General features: G+C 38.5%; 1 long non-coding RNA gene across 3 annotated transcripts in view; it reads left to right on the top strand.

Annotated features, from left to right (window-relative positions):
- The window catches only part of LOC123000873 (uncharacterized), a 356,107-nt gene that overhangs the window by 164,639 nt on the left and 169,831 nt on the right, over positions 1-21,637 (top strand). For 2 of the 3 annotated variants that reach the window (XR_008959701.1, XR_006409219.3), the window contains exon 3: positions 7,040-7,182. This is a non-coding gene — a long non-coding RNA (uncharacterized LOC123000873). Of the gene's footprint in view, positions 1-7,039; positions 10,206-21,637 lie in introns of those variants that run through there. The other variant, XR_006409218.2, reaches the window with a different exon arrangement.

The raw sequence follows: 21,637 nt of genomic DNA, 5'->3' as shown, positions 1-21,637 counted from the left end.
AGATAGATGAAAATTAAGCAATGTTCTCCTGAACAACCGTTGAACCAAGAGGAAATTAATAATAAAATAAAAAGATATCTTGAAATAAAAATGGAAATGCAATATACCAAAACATGGGATGTAGCAAAAGCAGTTTTAAGAAGGAAGTTTACAGCAATAAATGTCTACATTAAGAAACAAAGAAGATCTCAAATAACCTAACACAATGCCTTAAGGAACTAGCAAAAGAAAGAAAACTGAGCCCACAGTTAACAGAAGAAAGAACTAATAAAGATTAGAACAGAAATAAGCGAAATACAGAAAAAAATATACTAATATTTGGAAGTCTGACCATAGTTGTCAATGAATAGAAAGAGGAAGAGTTTATCATAAGTGGAGTTTATTTCATACAGGGGAAGAAAAATCTTTCTTGTCAGTGGGAGGTGGTGCCATGAGAGAGCAGAAGTGATGTGGAAGAGCCCAGAGGCAAATGTGATGGGTTGTGAGGAGTAGAAAATGCTAGTAATTTGGAAAGATTCAAGAACATGTGTGATTTTTAATTCTCAGGCAAAACTAGTGGAGAGAGCGTACTTCTGAGAAGGTCAGTATTTAGTAATTTAGTTCATACAAGGCTATATGTGGCTGATTATAAGTGAAGCAGTTATTAAGTCGCGAAGGAAGGAATGGCCATGGACTTCAGCAGCTGCCAATATCATGCCCAAAAGCCCAGGCTGGACCAGCCGTAATCTCACTTCTCTCAGTCCAGGGTAGAATGGGTAAGGTGACCCATGTGGCACCACAGTGAACAGAGCAAGGACCTGAGGTAGGGGCCAGGATCATGCAATAATTCTTCAACCTCTGAGCTGTAAATGTTTCCCCTTATCAGGGATGACCCTACTTTTAGAAAGAAAAGTCTAACATGTAGGAGGGAAATCCCCAAAGGCCAAATAATTACCACATAAAAACAAGCTGTTAGATGAAAGAGATAGATGAGCTTTGACACAGAAATTAATTAAAAATCACATTTTTGGCAATCTGACTAAGACTTTGTAAGTTTTGATCCTGCTGAAATAGTTAAGATTAAAATGAATTGTGAAAAGGAAATGTTATATGAGCTGGAAGAAAACATATGCTATGACAAGGGGAGTAGAAGGAGAGCTAAAACATAAGGGTGATTGTGAGCCTGAGTTGTCTGTCAACTAGAACTACAAACCGAAGACACCAGACAAGGTAGGAAGTCTGAGAACCAACTGAAAGTCAGTACAAAGAAAGCAGTGAGGGGAGGCCAGTGAACGATGCAGTAAAAATCTCTTGAAGTTTTGAGTTTTTTCTCTTTGGTTCTCCAGACTTGGGTTGACATGCAGCAGGTAAAGTAGAAGGTTTTTCAAAGCAAGACCGTGCTTGCTAGAAAAGGATGCCCTCACGTGAAAATGCCTGACTCTTCATTGTCTTTTCTCAGCTCTCCAGATGTGGGTTCCTTTCTAAAAGAAATTTTCCTTAATTAAAGTAGAACCTTCATCTTTCACAGATTCCTCAGTGACAACAGTTGTAAAATCATCAAGGCTGGCAAATTTCCTTTAGGCTAAATAGCTTGCAAAAGATTGAAAGGGTCCCTTTACTTAGAGTTTTGCATCACTGTATAAAATTATAAGTATGCATGTTAGAAAAAATTCACCAAAGTTGAGCTTGGTCAAAAGTACTAAACCAAACAAACAATGGAAAAGTACATGCTTGAAATCAACCTGAAGATTGGATTTTTGTCTTCCGGCAATGCTCTTGTACTCATGAAAGATTGAAATTAAGTAAAAAACATGACTTACTATATAAGTTCTTATAGTATAAGTTTGTTTTGTTTGTTTGTTTTTGGAGGGGGGGTTCTGTTTTTTGGGTTTTAGGGTTTTTTTGTTGTTTTTTTTTTTGGTTTTTTGCATTTTGTCATAGTAATTTCTCTGGATTCTATGTGAATTGGTCTCTTTGAACTGAAATTCTTCATGTTAAACTTTTTTTCCCCCTAAGCTTGCATGGATTTAGATTTAAGTTCATGCATAATTTACTCTTCAAACGTGACTGGTTTGGCTGGAAGAACTATAACTGAATGGCTCTCTAAGCACAATGGGCACTGTTACTTCACTGATTTCAGCATCTAGTCTTTGGAATCAGCATTTCTTCAAAATCATTCAAGAGGGACTCTTCCCCAAAGGTTCTAATTCCACGTCACCGAGTTTGAAGAGTGTGTGGATCTCTGTGCCTACCTTCCTTTTTGGCACGAATTACTCTATTTTGTCTGCTCCTAAGCTGGTTTCAAAAGGCCTTATTCCTTACTGCAACCAAAGGACCAGTTTGTTTATTTTAGCCATGTCATGGTTGGTTTGGTTCAGTGCTTGTTCAGAACAGTTAATCAATCAGTCACTGAGTGACTCAACAAATATTTATTAAACAGCCCCATATGCAGCAGTCTGAAGCAAAACACTGTATCTGCCCTTAAGGATGGAGGGTCCAAGACTTGACATGTTCTTATTGGAGGAGGAGACCCCAAAATACTGACTCTTGAAATACACGTAGAATGTGGATGTGCAGAATGGGTCATTGCAGACTAGGTCACTGACATGAATAAAAAGTGAACTGAGCCTAATGGAGGTTGAGACCCACAGAGAGTCAGCCATCCAAAGCGCTCTCTGTTTAATTTTGTGAGGATTATATATAATTTTGTGGTCTCTACCAGATTGACTTTCCTGGTTATGTAGAGTGTATTATTTTCATGTTGCTACTTAAGCAAATTACCAGGAACTTGGTGATTTAAATGAGCACCATTTATTCTCTTACAATTTTGGAGATCAGAAGTCCAGAATTAGCTATTTTGAGCTAAAATCAGTGTGTCAACAGTTGTGTTCTGTTGAGCTCTGGAAGCTCTAGGGGAGAATAGGTTTCTTTACCTTTTCCAGCTTCTAGAGCTGCAATCCTGGTATAACTTGGTACATGGCCCTTTTCTCCATTTATAGAGTGAGTGGCAGAGCATTTTGCTTCAGTGGTTATATCTCCTTCTTTATCAGTGTCAAATCTCCGTCTTCCTTATAAGGAGACTAGTGATTGCCTTATGGCCTGGATAATCCGAAATAATCTCATCAGAAGATCCTTAATTTACTCACATCTGCAAAGTCACTTTTGTTGTATAAAGTAACATTTGTAGGTTCAAGGGATTAAGGTATTTTGGGGGGATGTCTTTGGGAACCATCATGCAGCCTATCGCAGACTTCTATTGAAATGACTTCATACTCTAGGAAAAAATAGTAACAAAAGAAAATGATCAGTCCCTCTGTTGGAAAGATGGGCGAGGATGAGGAAAATATGCCCAGAACCGGAAGTAGAGAAGTGACTAATTCAGAATGGATTATTGAGTATGTGTTTGGCCTCATGTTTGTCTTACAGGCACTATTTGTTGCATTTGAGATACTTCTTTGTCGGGCCCACCTTTGTCTGTCAGTGGGGATACTCTGAGGCATGGACTCAGACTCATGTGAGTAGGTTTATTCAAGGACCGAGACATTGCCCCTGATTGGCCACCTACTTTGAAGTCAAGAAGGACTCCCATGGCTTCACACCATCATCGTCAGGGTCTGGCATCTTGCTCTTTATCTGGCAGAATACCTTCTTTGTCTGTGCATCCAGCAGTTGGGATAATCTTAACATCTTCCCATCAAGGAGATTTCTATTCAAACGGACATTCACTCTGCCTCCGGGCCACATAGGTAGATGTTCTTACTCTAAGCCAACTCTCTTGTCATGCTGCCAGCCAAATTCATCCTTGAAGCACAGCACAGCCCAGTATTTCTTACACACAGTATATCCATGTGCATTTTTACATTTTTATTCATTCAAAGCCTATGGCCTATCTTCTTTCTTCACACATGGCATAGTAGCCCAGGACACCGAAACCTCCACATACTAACCCTGTGATTTCATGCTGTTCACTGTTCTCCCATTCCCAGGACTCTCAAAAAGTGTAAACTCTTCAAATACAAACATTCTTACATCATATTTATATATCTTCTTAGCCACTGACATCATCTTAAAATACCAACCTGAGTATCACTCACCATTAATTGCTCTTCAAATGAGCACCATTTCAGGGAGAAATGTGAAGCGATAGGACTTAAGTACTATTTATGTTCTGATAATATATTATTGGGGGCCTTTGATAAATCACTTCTCAACTTTGAGTTTCATACTTATCATACAGGGGGATGGTCGGGGTAAAAAGGTCATGATTACAAAGGCACTCTGAAAGACAGTATTAGTACAGAGAGTTATTATTTTTTCAATCACAGGAGTTGTCATAGTCAATTTAGCTATAGGACTCATATGAAAACACTTTTAAGTTTAAAATAACTTCTGAGTATTTATCAATAAAGTTTTTGAGTAGAGAAGGATCACAGATGTTATCTGGTCCATATCCCAGAGAAATAAGTTCCATAAAGGCTAAGACTAGTTAGTGGCAAAGCTGGAAAGAGTCCAGACTCTTTCTTTCTTTTTTTTTTTTTTTTTTTTTTTTTAGTTTAAAGCTCTGGTTATTCTACCACTAAATAGTATATATAATAAATAATAAAAAGTGTGGCTGGATTCCTTATCTTTGATTTCTCCACTTAGATTAATAATGCTTTATGCCTTCTGAGTTCATTAATTAATCATATTTTTGCTGTTTTATGTTATACTTTAATATATTATTAAAGTTTTGCAATTTATTTTCGAGGCCAATTTACTTTGTTGTTTACCTTTGTAAATTGCCATTTTTTAGAGTATCGGCTTCATAAGGAAATGTTTTTGTATTGCTTTGGAAAGTTTCTTCTTTTATTTCAGTCATTTTGGATGAGAATCTTCCAAATATAGACTGCATTAGTTTTTGTTACTTGGAAAAGATGAACCAAATTATAATTTTTCTCAGGTGATTGGTTATATACATAGAGAACCCCAAATAATTTACAAATATCACATCAATAAAGTTATTGTTATTGAGTACATACGTTTTTGTTTTTGTTTTTTTTTACTGCCTTTCTACAAGTCAGTAGACTTGTTTCCACCATCATTGTTGGAAAGGTCTGAGTCCCCTTTTCTCCCGCAATGTGATGGACAGATAATGACAGGCAGACCTGGGCAGGCAATGCAAACCTACCTAACTGCAATGGAACAAGTATCTTTTCATACCTCAACCTCAGTGATCTCATCTGAAGTCTGGTAGGAACAGTAGATGGTTCATTTTCATTACTGAATAGGATTCATTTGCCTGAACATCCAAAAGTTTTTCCATTCTGTCGATGGACAACTGGGCTGTTTTGGTTTTGTGTCTCTTGGGCTAATATTTAGGATGGAGATTGTGGGATCACAGATAAATATATCATACTCAGAATTTGAAGCTGCCTCATCCCCTCTGTGATGCAGAATTGTAGCATAGGATGAACAATGTGTTTCTAGGTCTCTGGGGCCACATCTCCTTGACTGAAGTCATGAAATCATGGATCACACATCCTAAGATGTTCAGAGAGGTAATTAATTAATTAGGGGTAAAGCTCCATTCCTTTTGTATATCTACAGAGCTAGAAATTCCTACTTACCTTTCTTAAAGACTGTAAAATTGAAACTGTATTTGCAGTGAGCTTTGAAAAATTGCCTTGCCAGGGAAGAGCTAAGTTGTATTATTATTCAGGAGACATATTTGGACTGGTGTATAAATTGTGATAATCCCGAGTCTTTGAAAGTACCGAGGGGAATGGATAGATCTATTTTTTAATCGGTTTAGACAGCTGTCTACACAGCTGCATCCTGGCTATTCGTCTTCACCCAGTCACATGGCCCAGGACATCTGTCTGGGCTTCTTCCCACCCCTGAGAAAACTAATGAGGTCGTCAGATACACATTCTAGCCAGATCTGGAGAGACTCAGTGAACACTGGGATGACTGTTGGTCTGGTTTTTTGTTTGGTTGTTTTTTTTCTTACATTGTAGGCACATGTTTTATAAAATATCTCATTATTTTCAGGGTGGCAATTCCAAGTGCTATGACACAGGACACCTCTTTTGTTTGGAGTGAACACAGCATTTGTTTCCCAGTTAATCTCTAATGCTGGCTATTGCTACTTGAAAGATTGAATTTTTTACAATGAGAGCAATTGGCTCTCCTTATTCTGGAAAGGGCCTCCCCTGAGAATTGGTGTGCGTCTGCCAAGGAAGAGATAGGAAATGCTTCCCTAAATTTGCAACCCCAGAAAAGGGGATATGTCCGTCACCACCCTGGCACCAAAATTCTGATCCTTAGAAATTGATATACATTTGCTTCCTTTGTTCTCCTCCCCTGCAAAATTTCTCTCTCTCAACCCTATTTAACTCCACTGCTGGCCTTTGTCCTCAGCTCTACCTGTCCAAATCTTGCTTGGTTTTCATGTCCAGTCATCTCCAGTGTTAAGCCTTATTCACTCCTCGAGTATGTTCTCATTTCCTTTCTGTTCCCACTGAACTTCATTTTCACCTCTATTGGCATTTGTGTTCTCTTGTCCACCTTCCTTACTAGTGAAGGCAGCCATGATAATACCTTATTTATCTTTGTGTCTGACTTGTAACAATGCCAGTGGTTAACAATGTCCCAATAATTGTCCTGATACTTATTTCATATTTTTGGGTGATTTATGGGATAATCCACTAAAAGCATTCAGTATGTCCTTTGTATGAAAATCCTGAAAATATATACACTATAATTGTTGGAATATTCTTAGATAGACTAGCACACTAAATATTGCTATCTGCAAAATCATGATATCATTGTTGTAAAATAATGGCAACTGAATATAATGTGTCCCATTTCACCAGACGTGAAGAGTCAGGGAAGGAGAGGGGCTGAACTGGCGAAACCCCAAAGAATATGATTCCAGAATAGTATATTCCTGGCAGCAAGTTGTGAACAAAGTAATGTCTCAAAGACAAGATGCTTTTGAAGGGCTTCCTTCAGGTTTCTTTATTCATCTTCGGGTTTCTTTGGAAACATTCATTCTGATGGGTGTTTTGATTTTGTATAGGTTCCTTGGAAGAGAGATGTTCTAGAAAATGAGATATGAATATGCACTTCATGATTATAAAAGCAGCTCTCGTCATTGGAGCGGAGTGACATCTCCATGGGACCGACTACAGGATGAACTTGAAGCAGGCTGAAGAAAGTACGGTAGGGAAAGGAATGCTTCACTCCTTATTGGGTTCAAAAGAGGTTGGAGGCCTGTTTTCTGAGTAGATGGGGAGATGGTTAAACATATTCCATTTCTTGAAGGTAAGATTACCCCACTCCCATCCCCACCACAGAAAACTCAGGGATGAAATATCAGTATGGAGACAGGCAGGGGGCTAAGGAAGAAGAAGGACAGAAGGAAGCCTTTGGCAGATAGAACTATGCACAGAGGACTCTGGAAAAATTCCCCTTGGGCACCCAGTTTGTTTCTTTTTCCTTAACCTATCCCTAAGTCTTCAGAAAGTTTTGTCAAATTTTCAGCCTGGTGTTTGCTGTTCTGGGTGGAATGAAGGGAGGAGCCATGCTTGGAATGAGGTGGAAAAAGGAAAGCCAAAGCAATGTAGAGCAGGGGTGTGAGTGCGGACTGACAGGGGAGGCAGATGAGAGACCAGAGACAGATAACCGCCATGCATGATAGTTTACCTGGTCGGACTCCTTATTAGAAACTGGAGATAGAGCTGCCTGCAGTGAATCAGTATCAGGGATCCAACGATTGTTAACTGAATGTTAACAGGAATGATCTCCTAAAGGCTGGAAAATTTGGGGACATTTTGTTTTATCTTCATAACTGGAAGAAATAGACAAAACTCTGGGAACACCAGCCATCCGCTCTTCCTCTCTTTAATGGCCAGGCCATGAATTAGAAAACCTGAGACCATCCAGGGAGGAACAAATATGATAATGTGATTGGCTGACCTGAAGAACGCAGGTGTCCTCTCAGTGTGGATCACGGTGAGACTGACATTGAAATAGGCTGGAGAATGGAGAGAAGTGGCAGCATGGATGTAATTTCCTTTCTGATCAGCCTAGGAGAGCACTGATGAACAGCCCCTCAACAAAGAGGTCTTCGCCCTTTGTACCACTAAAACACAATGTGGGGGGGAAAGCCTTGAAATACTTAGGCAATGTGTAATAAGATCATTTTCTTCCTAACTCCCCTGTTTTGCACGATCATATATATATGGTTAGACTAAAGCAGTTGGGTTTGCTCATTGGGCGGGAAAATCTCTAAGAACAGACTTTCTCCTAGCTCTGACTATGGCAGTGATAGCTCACGTGTGACCTTTGGCGGGGTGTTGTGGGACTTGCAGCACAGGCCCTGGCTATGTCTGGTAGGCACAGATGCTCTCCACTGAAAATGTTCAGATGGGCCAAAGTGAGAGGCTCTTGGCTCTGCACATGTTACCAAGATGAAGGTGGAAAATTAAACATAATTGCATCCATATCATCCAAACTAAATGACATTTTAAAACTCTGCATATGGATTTTGTTTCCCTTTTTTATTGTTATGGTGTTCAGAGGCATCTGTGAGCACTTGTGGATGTTCAAACTAGGATGCCATGGTGCACTTTAGCAAAGGTTTTTATCTTATGATAGAGCACTGAGTTTGGAGTCAGGCTGCTAGTGTTTACATCTTGGTCTTGAGTGCCATTTCTGCTTAATAAACGTGTTGCTATTGGCAAATTGCCATAATTCTGAACCTCGGATTCCACACGTGTAAAATAAAGTAGAAATATATTTTTTAGAACAAACCCTGCTGCTCACCTTCCTTTTGCTCAAAACACTTTAAGATCTTAAAGTATCTTCCTGCCTACAGGATAAGGTCTAACATCTAACATGGAGTCCTGGGAACTCTGATCTCCGACCTCTCTAAAGGTACTTCTCACTCCCCCTTCACATCTACCCCCTCACAAAGCTCCCCTCCATCTAGCCATCTTCACTCCTTATGTCTGCCACCATCATGCCACCTTGTTTCCTGCCTCCTTGCTTTCTCTTCTGATACTCTTTGTGACAAAAACACGGTCTCCATTCCCTTAGCCTTGGCCAACTTGATAACACTAGGTCCTTTCTGGAGTGTCACATCTCATCTCTTCCATTTAAACTCTGTCTTCATATTTTCTTTGTTCGTTTGTTTCGTTCTCAAATAGAAACAACCCCCTCTCTTTTGAGTTCCTCTTGACTCAGAGTTTTTTGTGTTCCCGACATGTAACATAGAACTTAGCAGACAAAAAATGCTTAATGCCTTTGTTGAATGGCTGGGTCAATGAATGGCAAGTGAGAAGTCACAGGACTGTACATTAATGACACTGGAATAACCCGTAATGTTCACCAGTTAGAACATCATCCTTATGTCCCTGTCTTCAAACTCACTGTAGCATCTCCATCAAGATTAGAGAGCTGAGACAATAAGGAACTCACCGTTTTAGAAAACGTCATTCAGTCATCACCACTGTAGTTGAGATCACTTCTTTTCCAACCTAGTTTCTTCAACACCTCCTCGTACAACCTCAGCATATCAGCCTGAAGAAATGTTTTCTTCTACATAAGCTATAAACACAACAAAATTACTTTCGCCTCCCAAAGTGGGAGTGAACAATTCAGGCCTGAAATAAGCACACCAATAGTGGGGGGGGGGCGGTTGTTGAATGCTACCTGTTTCCTCCACCCATCCCTCCCCTCCCCCATGTATATAAGAGGCATCCATGTCTTTCTCGTTTCAAATACGAGCATTGTCTGGGTAGCCCTTAGAAGGCTTTGGAGATTCTGTTCCCGGTTTAGAGCTTAAAGTTTTGAATATTATTCTTCCAGGAAAGGAAAAAGAGTTGTATAAGAATAGGTGATAGGTGGAAGAATGACCTTTTCATAAAAACAAAATAGGAATTATGAATAAATGTTATTGTTACCATTTAAAGATGTTCAAATATATTTTAATTGAAATTTAAATATTTCTTTAATGAAATTCCTGGTGCATTTCTTTAGAACTCCAGAGCCTAGATATCAAAGCGTAAAACCCAGTTATCTGCACAATTTCACCAAATTGAACTCTCTAGCGCTCAAGAGTAGACCATAGATAGCGTAAAGGCCTTTGTCAGTTGACAAGTCCATTTTCTAGGATTTGTAACAAATCCTTGTTAAAACTAAGGCAACATTTTCACAAAGCCAAAAAAAAAAAAAAAAAAAAAGGAAGTCAAATCCATTCCAAAGCAGTCACTCAAGATATTTGCCTCATGAATTAAAAAAGCAATTTTTAGTGGACATATGTGAACCTCTCAGTGATCCCTTTGTGCATTATATGGACACAGCCTTAGAAAAAGCTACATGTGTGAGTTAAGGGGAAAACTATTCTTGTAGCAATAATTCATCATATCATGATAACATAGTTGAGATTCTTGACAAAAAGTCTAGCTAAACCAGGGAAACAAATGATGCATGAAGCAGGGGTCTGAAGCATTTAGAAGTATGACCTGTGTGACCCACATCATACTGAACATCCTCTGGGGCAAGGCACACCTCTTAGTATTCTTTCTGATACCTAGAAATAAAAAATACAAATCCATCTCTCAAAATCCACAGAACAGTCATGCGAGTAAAGCAGGATGCTTCCATCACCAAAGTTCACTTTCCTGTTAAGTATGTTCATTGAACATCTTGGCTATATTTTAAATTGTATTCATTCTTACAAAATTATGGAGTGACATGCTCCCATTCAGGTGAGTTTGCTTTCACCTGGTAAGAACAGATGTTTTTGTTTTTTTTCTTTTCATTTTCTTTCTTTCTTTCTTTCTTTTTTTTTTTTTTTAATGTGAGCTCCACTGAATGTGCACAGCAGTTAATTTTGGTCAGCCTGATTTGCCTATCATTCTGTTTCCTTGAAATGAATGGTGCTGAGGATTCAGGCAACAGATTTCAAGGTGTAGCCAGATTCTACAACGTAACTTTCAGAGGCCTCATATAGGCTATGTTCATACTTCCTTTTAAGTAGCTTATTTCAGAAATGGGGAGCTAACCCAACCACTGCTCATTTCATTGATGCCCATTCATGCAATGCTTGTAGAGAACAAAGATTTTTTAAAATTTTATTTTAAAGAGTGATACCTGGATTACTAAATTCTAAGTCACAAATATGTTTTGTTGACATCTTACTACAAAGAAGTTAGGTGTCAGTGGTCCAGTGTCATCATTTTTGGGGGAAGTAATTGAGGGGAGAAAAGGGTATTCAGTCATTCTCTAAAGTTGGATGCTCCATATACCGTGGAAATCACATAAAGGGCTGATATAAATCTTTACTTCATGTGTCAGAAAAGACTTATGAACTAGGGTTTGATGGAAGAAACCCTGCGCTGAGTCCCATCTCATTGTGCTCATCTCACCTTCCATGTGGAGTTGGAGCTCTTACCCTGGGAGTACCCTCTGTGGTCCATTTTCTTTAGATTCCTGACTCTTGTGTTCCCACTGCTACCATTGAATTAATCTGATTGCACAAAGCAGCTCTGAGTTGTTTGAGTTGCACTTCTGTGTGCAGTGGAAAAGGTACCAGGCTTGGAATCAGGAATGCAGTGCCAACCCTTGGCAGTTCTGTAATCTTGAGATGTGTTCAGTTTTCTTGAGAGTAGGGTTATTGTAATGTTCACATGAGCTGATACCTATAAAAGCGTAGCCTACGAAGAAATCAGGAAAAGGTTACTAAGGTTACTATCACTATTTTGAATTGCTATATGCTCTGGTAGGAAGTGAGTGAAGTTCAATACGGTGACGTAGGAGAGAAGCATAGTCAGTGACTTCTGCGAAGTGAGATAGGCTTTATCAGGTAATATTCAACCTAAGAGTTGTTCTTCCGCTGCCAAAAGTCAGTTACTTATGACAACGATTCTGAAAATATGTTCTACAGCCCAGTATTATCCAGAATGGATAGGTCAGCAATCCTGACAACTGATGTCATAAGAAAAACTATCTCCATTATTAGGGGTCACTTGTTACAAAAGGACATTTAAAACTTTATAGCTCCATAAAAATGTACTGTGGTGTTAGAATAAACATGAATTGTTTCCTGACTCTGACCTGTGAGCCAGTGGTATTAATTTGACCCCTCACCATTCCCAAGACAAATGTGTCCTTTTATTAAGCAGAAATTTATTTTGAACACTTGAAGTATTGAACTTTTAATTGCATTTTTCCTCAATTTTTCCTGATTGTTTTTTATTTCACAAACTCGTCATCTTTGCATTTTCTCTGTTGCCTTGGCTTTTCTTGGAGAGGAGGTTTGTACTTGCTTTGGCATGCGTGGAACAGGGTGCAAAATGGTCGTCCCTTAGGATGGCCCATCTCTTGGACTTTGGTGATGCCCCTTTCTGCCTACCTGTATGAGAGAAAATGGCTGGGAAGCCTCTCCATCATCTCCTCTGAAATAAGTCTAAGGACGTTAAGGTTTTGAGCTAAATACTATAGGAATTAGACTCAGCTGCATCAGACAACAAAAGGCTGGTTATGCCGATGTGGAGCTAGATAGAGAGTGGCCGTTTCACGGTCAGGTTAGCCCAGTTGTCTTAACCACTAAATTGTTGTTGCCAGCTTGCAGAGATAAGATGAATTGCTAGGAGGCTGACTTGCACATAGTCAAAGCAGTCAGCTGTAGAGACATAGGCAGTGTAAAATGGAGGTCAGCCACGCACACTGCGCTGGCAAGCATTGAAGGGTTTTGCGGCTTCAGGTCATTTATATGAAATGAGCTACATGGTGAAAGGAAGGAGACAGCTTCTTAGCACTGAAATTGGGAATTCATAAGGATTCTGAAAGGAGTCTTGGAGAGTAGCTAAGCTAACCTCTTTCTGTTATTTCTAAAGAAATTGAAGGAAAGAGAGATGAATGCATTAGTCAGCTTCACTATAGTTAAGGAGAAAGCCCATTGTTTCAACTTCCTATTCAGTCCTCTTCCCATAACTAAGGGAGGGGATTTTGTGCTTCCTTCCAATATTCCCTTTTCCCAAAGTTGGAACTGAGGTAGTCTTATATTCTACTCTACACCAAGGCTGATGTGATTTTTGATAAGTGGATACATAAGAGGATGAGGGCAACATCAGCCTCCCAAGGAGGTAACATGGGTGTCCATGAGACGTAGGGACCGATGTGGAACATGGGAAGAGGGTTTTCCTCTTGATGGCAGAATGCTCAGTCTTTAGTTCAGAGTTTGGACTCAGACTTCATTGTACATGTCTTACTATAATTATACATGCAAGGGATGCAAGGGTATTCTTAAAAATAACTATACTTGGGTTTAGCCCTGAAGAAAACAAGGTTTCAAATGTGTCATGGTTATTGTGCTGTTGCTATTTTTGTTTAATGCCACCCAACCGGTATTCGAATGCTGATGGTATTTCTGAACAGTGGACTGCATGATTTCCAGGTGGTGGAATTACGAAGTAGGTGGTTCTGCTGTTTTGCAAGGACTAATCAGACTGGAGGGACATCCTGAACTGTTAAAGATAAACTGTAGTCCATGACCTTGTAATGCATTTGGAAAAAAAAAAAAAGAACTCTTGCCTATGTACATATATTCCCATAATATTCAGTCCTCAAATAAAAACCAAAAACATAATGAAACAAACGAACCGAAAGCCCTGACAAAGTAAATGATGTATTTTATTGCCATATGCCTTTTATTTGGTTCCTGTGCAATACACAAACTCCCCCAATGTTTTGAGTTGCTTGACAAACGTTATAACAAATATTATAACATTTTTGGTATGAAAATATTTGAAATTGCATTTATTTCTCCTTATTTCTATTTTTGCCAAATCATTGGGCAAAACTTTTAGAAGTTAAAAGCATATGACTTTTACTTTTTATCTATTCCTTAACAAAGTTAGGTGCTCGATTATATTTAATTCTTTACATTGTCCAACATCTTAATTAAAAATTCATAAAGAAATGAGAAAAGTTGATGAAGATCTGTAAAAGAAAAGTTCACAATTTCTCCTGATAACTAGCACCGTAAACTTGGGGGTTTTAAGAAGGAAAAAAAGTCCAGGAATGACTTTTATAGCCTTGCTGCTGTAACTGCATTTATGGTTAAGTGTCAGAACACTATCAGTGATAACATCTTGCTGAATAAGCGGGTAGCTCACCTGATCTCCATCTCCCCAGCACCTAATAGATATTGTGGGCACACAGATAAATCTCATTTTATGTTATGCTTGGTAACAAAAAAGAATTAGATTGTGTTGTTCTATCAGGCAAGAGGATATATATCTGTTGTAATCATCCATAAAAATTACTCTAAGTTGAGTCACTATGAGCTTGTTGGGCACATGCAAAGTCTGGATAGTGTGTTGTGGCCTATTTCATGCTGACTTGAAAAGAAAAAAAAAAAAAACTTACACCTCTGATTTGCCACCAGACCTTTAGAAATGAGACGAATTTGTGGATTTTCTTCCTCAGAAGCATATTGCAAAGGAGAAGTATTGATTTTATTTCATTCAGGCAAAATTGGTTATTTATTTTTACTTATGACCATTATAAAACAGGGCTGAGCTGCCTTGTTACGATCAAATAAGAATGATCTATAATGTTTTCCCGCGTATTGAATAGAATCCAAACTGTATTGGGGTCAGCAGTGTTAGATAATTTCACGGCGTTGAGAGGCAGGGGCAGGATGAAGGCAGCCTGTGGACAGCATATCTGAGTTAGAGCAATGAACTTCGGCTGTGCATACACTTTTATTAGCACAAAGGAATCAGAAGCCTCATTTCAGAAATGATAATAACATGGGCTTAGATGGCCATAATAATCTTGTAATTATTTTTCAGTCAATTGGCCTATTTGATGATTCCTGGAATGAAATGCTCTTCCAACTTGACATTTATTGGACACACACACACACACGCACGCAGCAGACACAACGTAAATAGAGCAGTATATTAGTGTCAGATGCCTTTGACTTTCAACATCCCAAAGGACAATGCATCTAAAACTATGTAAAGTGAAATTATATACATATTCATCAAACACATTGAGTATTTTATTTTATTACTCCTTAATATAAAGGATGAGGAAACTGAGGGCTATTTCTCTATTGCCTCTATTACTTCTTTATATCTCCCTAGTCCCAGATCAGTACTTATGCCGCTACCCAATGCTGGTTTGTTCATGGCTCCACTGTGGATGGTCTAGGATATATGATAGAGGAGTCTATCCACAGTGCTTCGGTCTGGTTTGGTTTTACTCCATCTTGTTCTCCCGCTTCAGACCTCAGCCTCAGTTTTCCTCTTCAGAAAGAACTTCACTGATGATCTTATCATCTGTCTCTCTATTATGCTTTCATTACATCCTGCCTAGTTTCCTATTAGTATTTAGGAAAACTTCTAATTAGTTTATGTAAAACCTGCCAGCAGTTTATTCCACTCTTTCTACCCCTGTGAAAGTTCCCCGAGCAGGATCCTCATCTGTGTTGTTCCCGGTCTATTTTCAGAATGTAGACAGTGCGTGGGGCCATGTAGGTGGTCAATTTATATTTGATCATTGAATAAAAGAAGGGAGAATGAGAGAGAAGCAAAGAAGAAAAGAAATTGCTAGTGTTTAAAGTCCAGAGGGGAAGGGATCAAGAATGTTAAATGGTGGGGCGCCTGGGTGGCACAGCGGTTAAGCGCCTGCCTTCGGCTCAGGGAGTGATCCTGGCATTATGGGATCGAGCCCCACATCAGGCTCCTCCGCTATGAGCCTGCTTCTTCTTCTCCCACTCCCCCTGCTTGTGTTCCCTCTCTCGCTGGCTATCTCTGTTAGATAAATAAATAAAATCTTTAAAAAAAAAAAAAGAATGTTAAATGGTATAATAAAAATATTCATAAATAAACCCTGTAGAGATATTTAAAAAAAAGGAAAAGGCAATGGTGTGTGTGCGCGCGTGTGCATGCGTGCGCCTGTACGTGTGTGTATCGTACAGGAAGTAGTAAATGGAGACAGAAGTAGGAGAGATTGAGAATGTTTGGAAGACATCAGAAACAAGAGTCTAGAGTAGGCTGAATGAATGGCCCCCAAAGATGTCCACATCCTGATCCTGGGGGCCTATGAATATGTTACTTTCCATGGCAAAAGGGACTTTGCAGGTACCATCAAGTTAAGGATATTGAGATGGTGATGTTAGCCTGGGTTATCCAGGTGACTTCAGTATAATAACAAGGTCTTTATAAAAGAAAAGCAGAAGAGAATCAGAGGAGATGTGGTGATGGAAGTGGAGGTGAGAGAGAAAGAGATGGTGAAAGAGTTGATATTGCTCTGCTGCTGGTTTTGAAGACACAGGAAGAGGCCATGAACCAAGCAAAGCAGGTGGCCTGGAGAAGCTAGAATAGGCAAAGAAATTGATTCTCCTTTAGAGCCTCTAGAAGTGACCTGGCCCTGCTAACCCTTTCTGAGTATCTGATATCCAGAACTTTAAGATAATAAATTTTTGTTATGTTAAGCCACTAAAGTTATGGTAATTTGTTCCTCACTCATAGGAAACTACTGTGGGATCCTATTAAAGATATGTCTTAAGGATTAGTTCCTTTTCTCTTTTATAAATCTTATTTTTTGAATGAAAATAACAAATGCTTATAACATAAAACATGGAAAATGCAAAAAATATCTACAAGAGTCTAAGATTACCCTTTAACCCCATCACCCAGAGAAAGAAATCTTAATATTGTGTGTTTTATTTTCACAGATGGACTTTTGATCAATGAAGTCAGGGAAGGGGGAATATTAGAGCCGGCATTAAAAGCACTTTGCCATACTGAAAGGAGCACTTACATTTAGTTAATTGTGAAATTATTAGTCATGTTAATTAAGCATTATTTCCTTAGCCTGAAGTATAATAGAAATTAGTGCGATAAAGAAGAAGTATCAGGGGAAGCTCATATCAACCGCCTTCCCCCTTTTCTAGGTCAGTTTTTCTTATGAAGGCCTGCACATGGCAGAGATGACATTGCCCACTTTGTTTCACCATCGTGTCTTGTCCAGGGGGTCTGATAGGTGTCAGCCCATAATTAGAGTGAAGTGGGCAGGCTTGGCACCCAGCTCTGTTCCTAACAAGCCATGTGACTCACAAGTCTTTCCTTTTCCCTGTATCTCAGCTTACCCATAAAGTGTATGTCAGGTTATCTTCCAGGCCCTTCCAGCTCTAACTTTCTATGACCCCATTTAAAGCACTCTAAGAAGAATTTGTGTTATTTCAGTTTCTGTAAACCTGATTTTGTTTCTAAGGGACTCTAGTGAGGACTCAGCTGTTTGCCCAAATCACATGGTAGACGGATTTCATTTCTGAAGGAGTTAAAGAAATCACAGTTTCTGGGAGAAATGGGAGAAATTGTGAAGAAAGATTTAGCTCAAGAAATTTATCTGAACCTACAACATTTTCATCTGATGATAAGCTGGATACATTTTCAGATAACCTTCAAGGTTCTCAGGATTTTGTTTAGAGACAGCCAAACAAGTGTCGGAAGAAGAATTGAATTTAGTAATAGTGTCTCTTTTACTTACTGTGGTCATTTTAAGCTTACTAGTCTGGGAGCGGCATAATGAGTGTAAAAAAATGCAAATCGTAGTTCATTCACCTGGGTTGTCTGACGTGGGACCTCTCAGTGCAGATGGCCCTAAGTTTGTATCTCACATCCAAAGTCTGAGATAATAGAGTTGAAAAACCAAACAGACTTGTGTCTACATACACAAACTGGTTTTAGCGGGGGTACTAGTGGTAGCATTAAATTAAGCAGTTATTTAGAATGGGATTATAAATATCCAAATGTGGTCATGAATATTCAAATTCAGTAATAGACCTTGCTGAATTCAGCTCCTCCTCTGAATTCTGTTTAAGCACAGCCAATGACCTTAAAATTAGTGCTAATAGCAAAACCCCTTTACCCATCGCAGACTTCCCTCTTGAGTCTTTCTTGAGGGAAGAGCTGCTCCCCTGGTGTGGCAGAAAGTGGATGAGTGTTTTGAAGAGCCATTCAGTTCATTATTTGCAATAATAATGGAAACATTGGCTGAATAATTTAAACGTCTGAATGAGTCATTCATAACCAAGATCTGAAAAGCAACTCTTTACATTTGAAACAATCCCAAGCTTTAAAAATGTTGTGCCTTGACTGGGTAAATCAGGCTAAATAAAAAGAAATTGAAGGGATGATAAAGCTATTTGGAAAAATGTTTAGATGTTTAGAAATCAGAAAAAAAACATTCCTTAAAACACAGACCTTTATTAGACAAAGCGAGAGAAATGTCAAGGGCATTGCTGTTTGGGTAGAAAATTCATCATTTTAAGTACAAGAACTAAATTGTGTTACTCATGGTAGAGAAGGGCTTAAGAACCTAAGCTGTGGATCAGCACATCCAGGATGACTCCTGATTCTGGCTCTGCCGTGTATAGAAGTTCAGGAAGATGACTTATCCTCACTTACTTCCCTGTACAATGGGGCTATTAGTAGCATGTGAAGGTCTGTCTGTTCCTGGAGAGTTTTGAGGGAGGTGAAGTAAGTTAATACACATGGTTCCTGAAAAATAGTAAGGGTCCAGTAATTGTTAGTTTTTCATAGCAGTAGTAGTATTTGTAAAATATGTTCTGAGCAATTCTTATTGGGAGGCAGCAAGCTAGAATTTGAGGACAGAGTGCCATTGAGCAGCTCACAGTTTAATGGAGTAAAGCTCCATACAGTAAATAGGTAAATAAGCATTATACAGTACATAAGCATATTAATATAAGAACCAAAGAAACATAGGTAAGGCATTATGAGCTTATGGAAAAGGTATGAAATAATGGTAGATGGCAAATTCAGGAAACACTAGGTAGAGGGGGTGATATTTGAGCCCTGGTTTGTATAATAAGTTGGAATTTTCCAGGAAGAAAATTATTTTAAGTGAGAAGGATTGGCTTTTTAATCCTAACAGAAGCTGAGTTTGTGTGTGCACCAAAGTAATTTTGTGTCCAATTAATGGTGCCTGATTCCATTTATCTAGTTCTTAGTATTTATGGGGTGTGAGGAGGAATATAAAGGCGTAAATCTGGAGAGGAGACAAGAGCCAGATTTTGAAAGACATCATTTACAAGTCTAAGGACTTTGGATTTAATCTTTTAGGCAACAAGTTGCTATCAAAACTTGACAAACTGGAGAGTGACATGATGACATAATATTTTCTTGTGTTTTAGAGAGACCACTGTGATAGCCTGCTTAAGGATGAATTTTAGGTGGGGAGATATGTAAAGGGAATGCTGTAGGAGACTATTTCAAGTCTCAGTGAGATACAGAGAGAGCTCGATTATCTGAGAGTGAAAGTGTTGATGGAGAGAAGAATCTAAATGTAAGGGGAAGGAGTTTAGATTCTCAGAAAGATGTGGAATATGAGAGACACAGAGCTGTCAAGGATCACCTAATCGATGCTTATAAGTTGGGTTGACTGTTTTAATCACTGATACTACAAATCAAGACAGAGGGATGCAGTTGGGGTTTAGATTGGGAAGTGGAAAGAGATTGTGTTGTTTCGGAAGTGAGTGTGAGGTGGTTAGCTTACATAAGAGAGGAAGATCCTGTGCCACGTGTGATTATAGATGAGTGACTGAGGGGAGACGGCTTGGATGACCATGCTTGGTGAGGGCGTTTCACATCTGCAAGAGTCAGATACACTGAGGTAGTCAATGTTCTTAACCAGATAGAGACTGGAAAAGAGGGTTCAAGGAACAAGGATCATCTTTACTAAAAGTGAAGACTTAGGATGTTCTGCTCACATTTAACCAAATGAAAAAGTAAATGGGGTAGAATGAAGACAATCAGTGTCTCTGTAAAAAGGTTGTATGTACTTGTACTATACTTGTACCTTTTCTCCAAGTTTGAACTTTTATCAAAATGAACATGTTACCAGAACAAACAAAACTTCACCATAACTATCAACAGTAACATTATCAAATAATTACTTACAAATGATTTTAAATCTAAAATTTTGTGTAGGATGGAGCAGATTGACCACGTTGATGAAATATTTTTCTTTAATTTTATTTATTAGTCATTTTGTTAATGTTGCCAAGATAAGATTTTAACTTCAGTGCTAAGTTCCCTGATAAAGATTAATGAAAGTTGACTAGTAATATGATACTGTGAAATTTCCTAGTTATTCAGAGTGAGTGATTAAGTGAATTTGTTTTCAGTTCAGTCAGTGAATATCAACTAGATTTCTTCATGAAAATTCAGGAAGGAATGGGGTGATCAGGTTACCTAAACTGAGGAAGTGCATTTATGGGAATTCAAGTCCGTGGGTTTTGGCACTGTTAGATGAATGTTCATATTAACAGTAGGCAGCCCATTTACAATCTCTGACTTGGGGCTCTTACTTGGTAAATGCCACAAACAATGGCATAGCCCTTTTTTTTTTTTTCCTGTAACATTTTTCCATTTCCTTTAGCTTGAGAAAATCTATTAGAGCCCAAGGGCTTGGAGGAACTCCATATTCTTATCTGTTTTCTTTGGGAGGGTATGTATAGAGAGACATGTTACTTTGGTTCTCTAGACGTGGTCATAATGTACCAGCCAGAAGGGTTTTTTTATGGGCTTTGCCACATGAGATGAAGGGGATTTTGTTATTAGAATATCAGTTCCAACAGAGATAACTCTTAAAATTGGCCATTTAACAGTGTCCTCTGCCATCCGGCCTTTAAACACAAATATATGTTTGAAAAAACTCCTCAAAATTAATTTTTAATGAGCAAAAACATCAGAAAAAAGAATTTCATTTAAACTTAGAGTTTTCAAAGAGCAGTGTAATAATAAAAATTTGATGTGAAAAAAATTTCGTAATTTACATTGGGTGTTACCTTCGTAATAACCTCATCCTTTGATATGCTGTATGATGCAATTATTTTGGGTACAGTTTGTAATCTCATTCCTTGGTTGCAAACTCCAATGGTCTTTTCCTCAACTGCATGATCTTGTGTAAGTTATGCAACCATGCTAAGCCTCAGTTTCCCCCAAATGAAGATAGTAACAATGCCTACACCATCAGCTTATTGTATTAAATGAGATAAATATTTAGCATGGTGTTCAGTCTATTCTAAGTAATCAATATACATTAGCTACTATTATCTTAAAATGAAAGCTTTAACAATTTATCCTTTCTGACTAAATGTATCTTTTATTTTAGTGGCACAATGAATCAAAATAGTCACATTGACTGACACTCTGAATTTACCTTTCTCTGGCCAATTTAAGTGAACTCACAATGTCATTTTGTATAATAATCCATCAATTATATAGTCAGGTTTTGGAATCCACTTATATGTTTCCTGTCTTAGCCCTTGTGGAGGATGCAGTATTTATGTTTCTCCATCAGGATTACTCTTTTAGCTAGAACTGAGCACCTGGCTACTGTTTGGATGTTTTATAATGAACTTGATACCTCTCTCAATTACTTCACTTCTCCTTAATTCAATAAGTAGATCACACTCTATTTTCATATGTGAGGACTGTGCAGATGATAAAGATGCCATCCTCAAGGGTCAGTCTGGTGGGGGAAATAAGTGATCCTAGTACAGTGATACATGTAGCCCAATAAAAGCTCCTAAATGGGAAGATGCTAGTGGAGGCTAATGGAATAAAAT

The sequence above is a fragment of the Ursus arctos genome, unplaced genomic scaffold (genome assembly GCF_023065955.2).
Source record: "Ursus arctos isolate Adak ecotype North America unplaced genomic scaffold, UrsArc2.0 scaffold_17, whole genome shotgun sequence".
Lineage (NCBI taxonomy): Eukaryota > Metazoa > Chordata > Mammalia > Carnivora > Ursidae > Ursus > Ursus arctos.
This window is presented reverse-complemented; position numbering and strand designations above follow the sequence as displayed.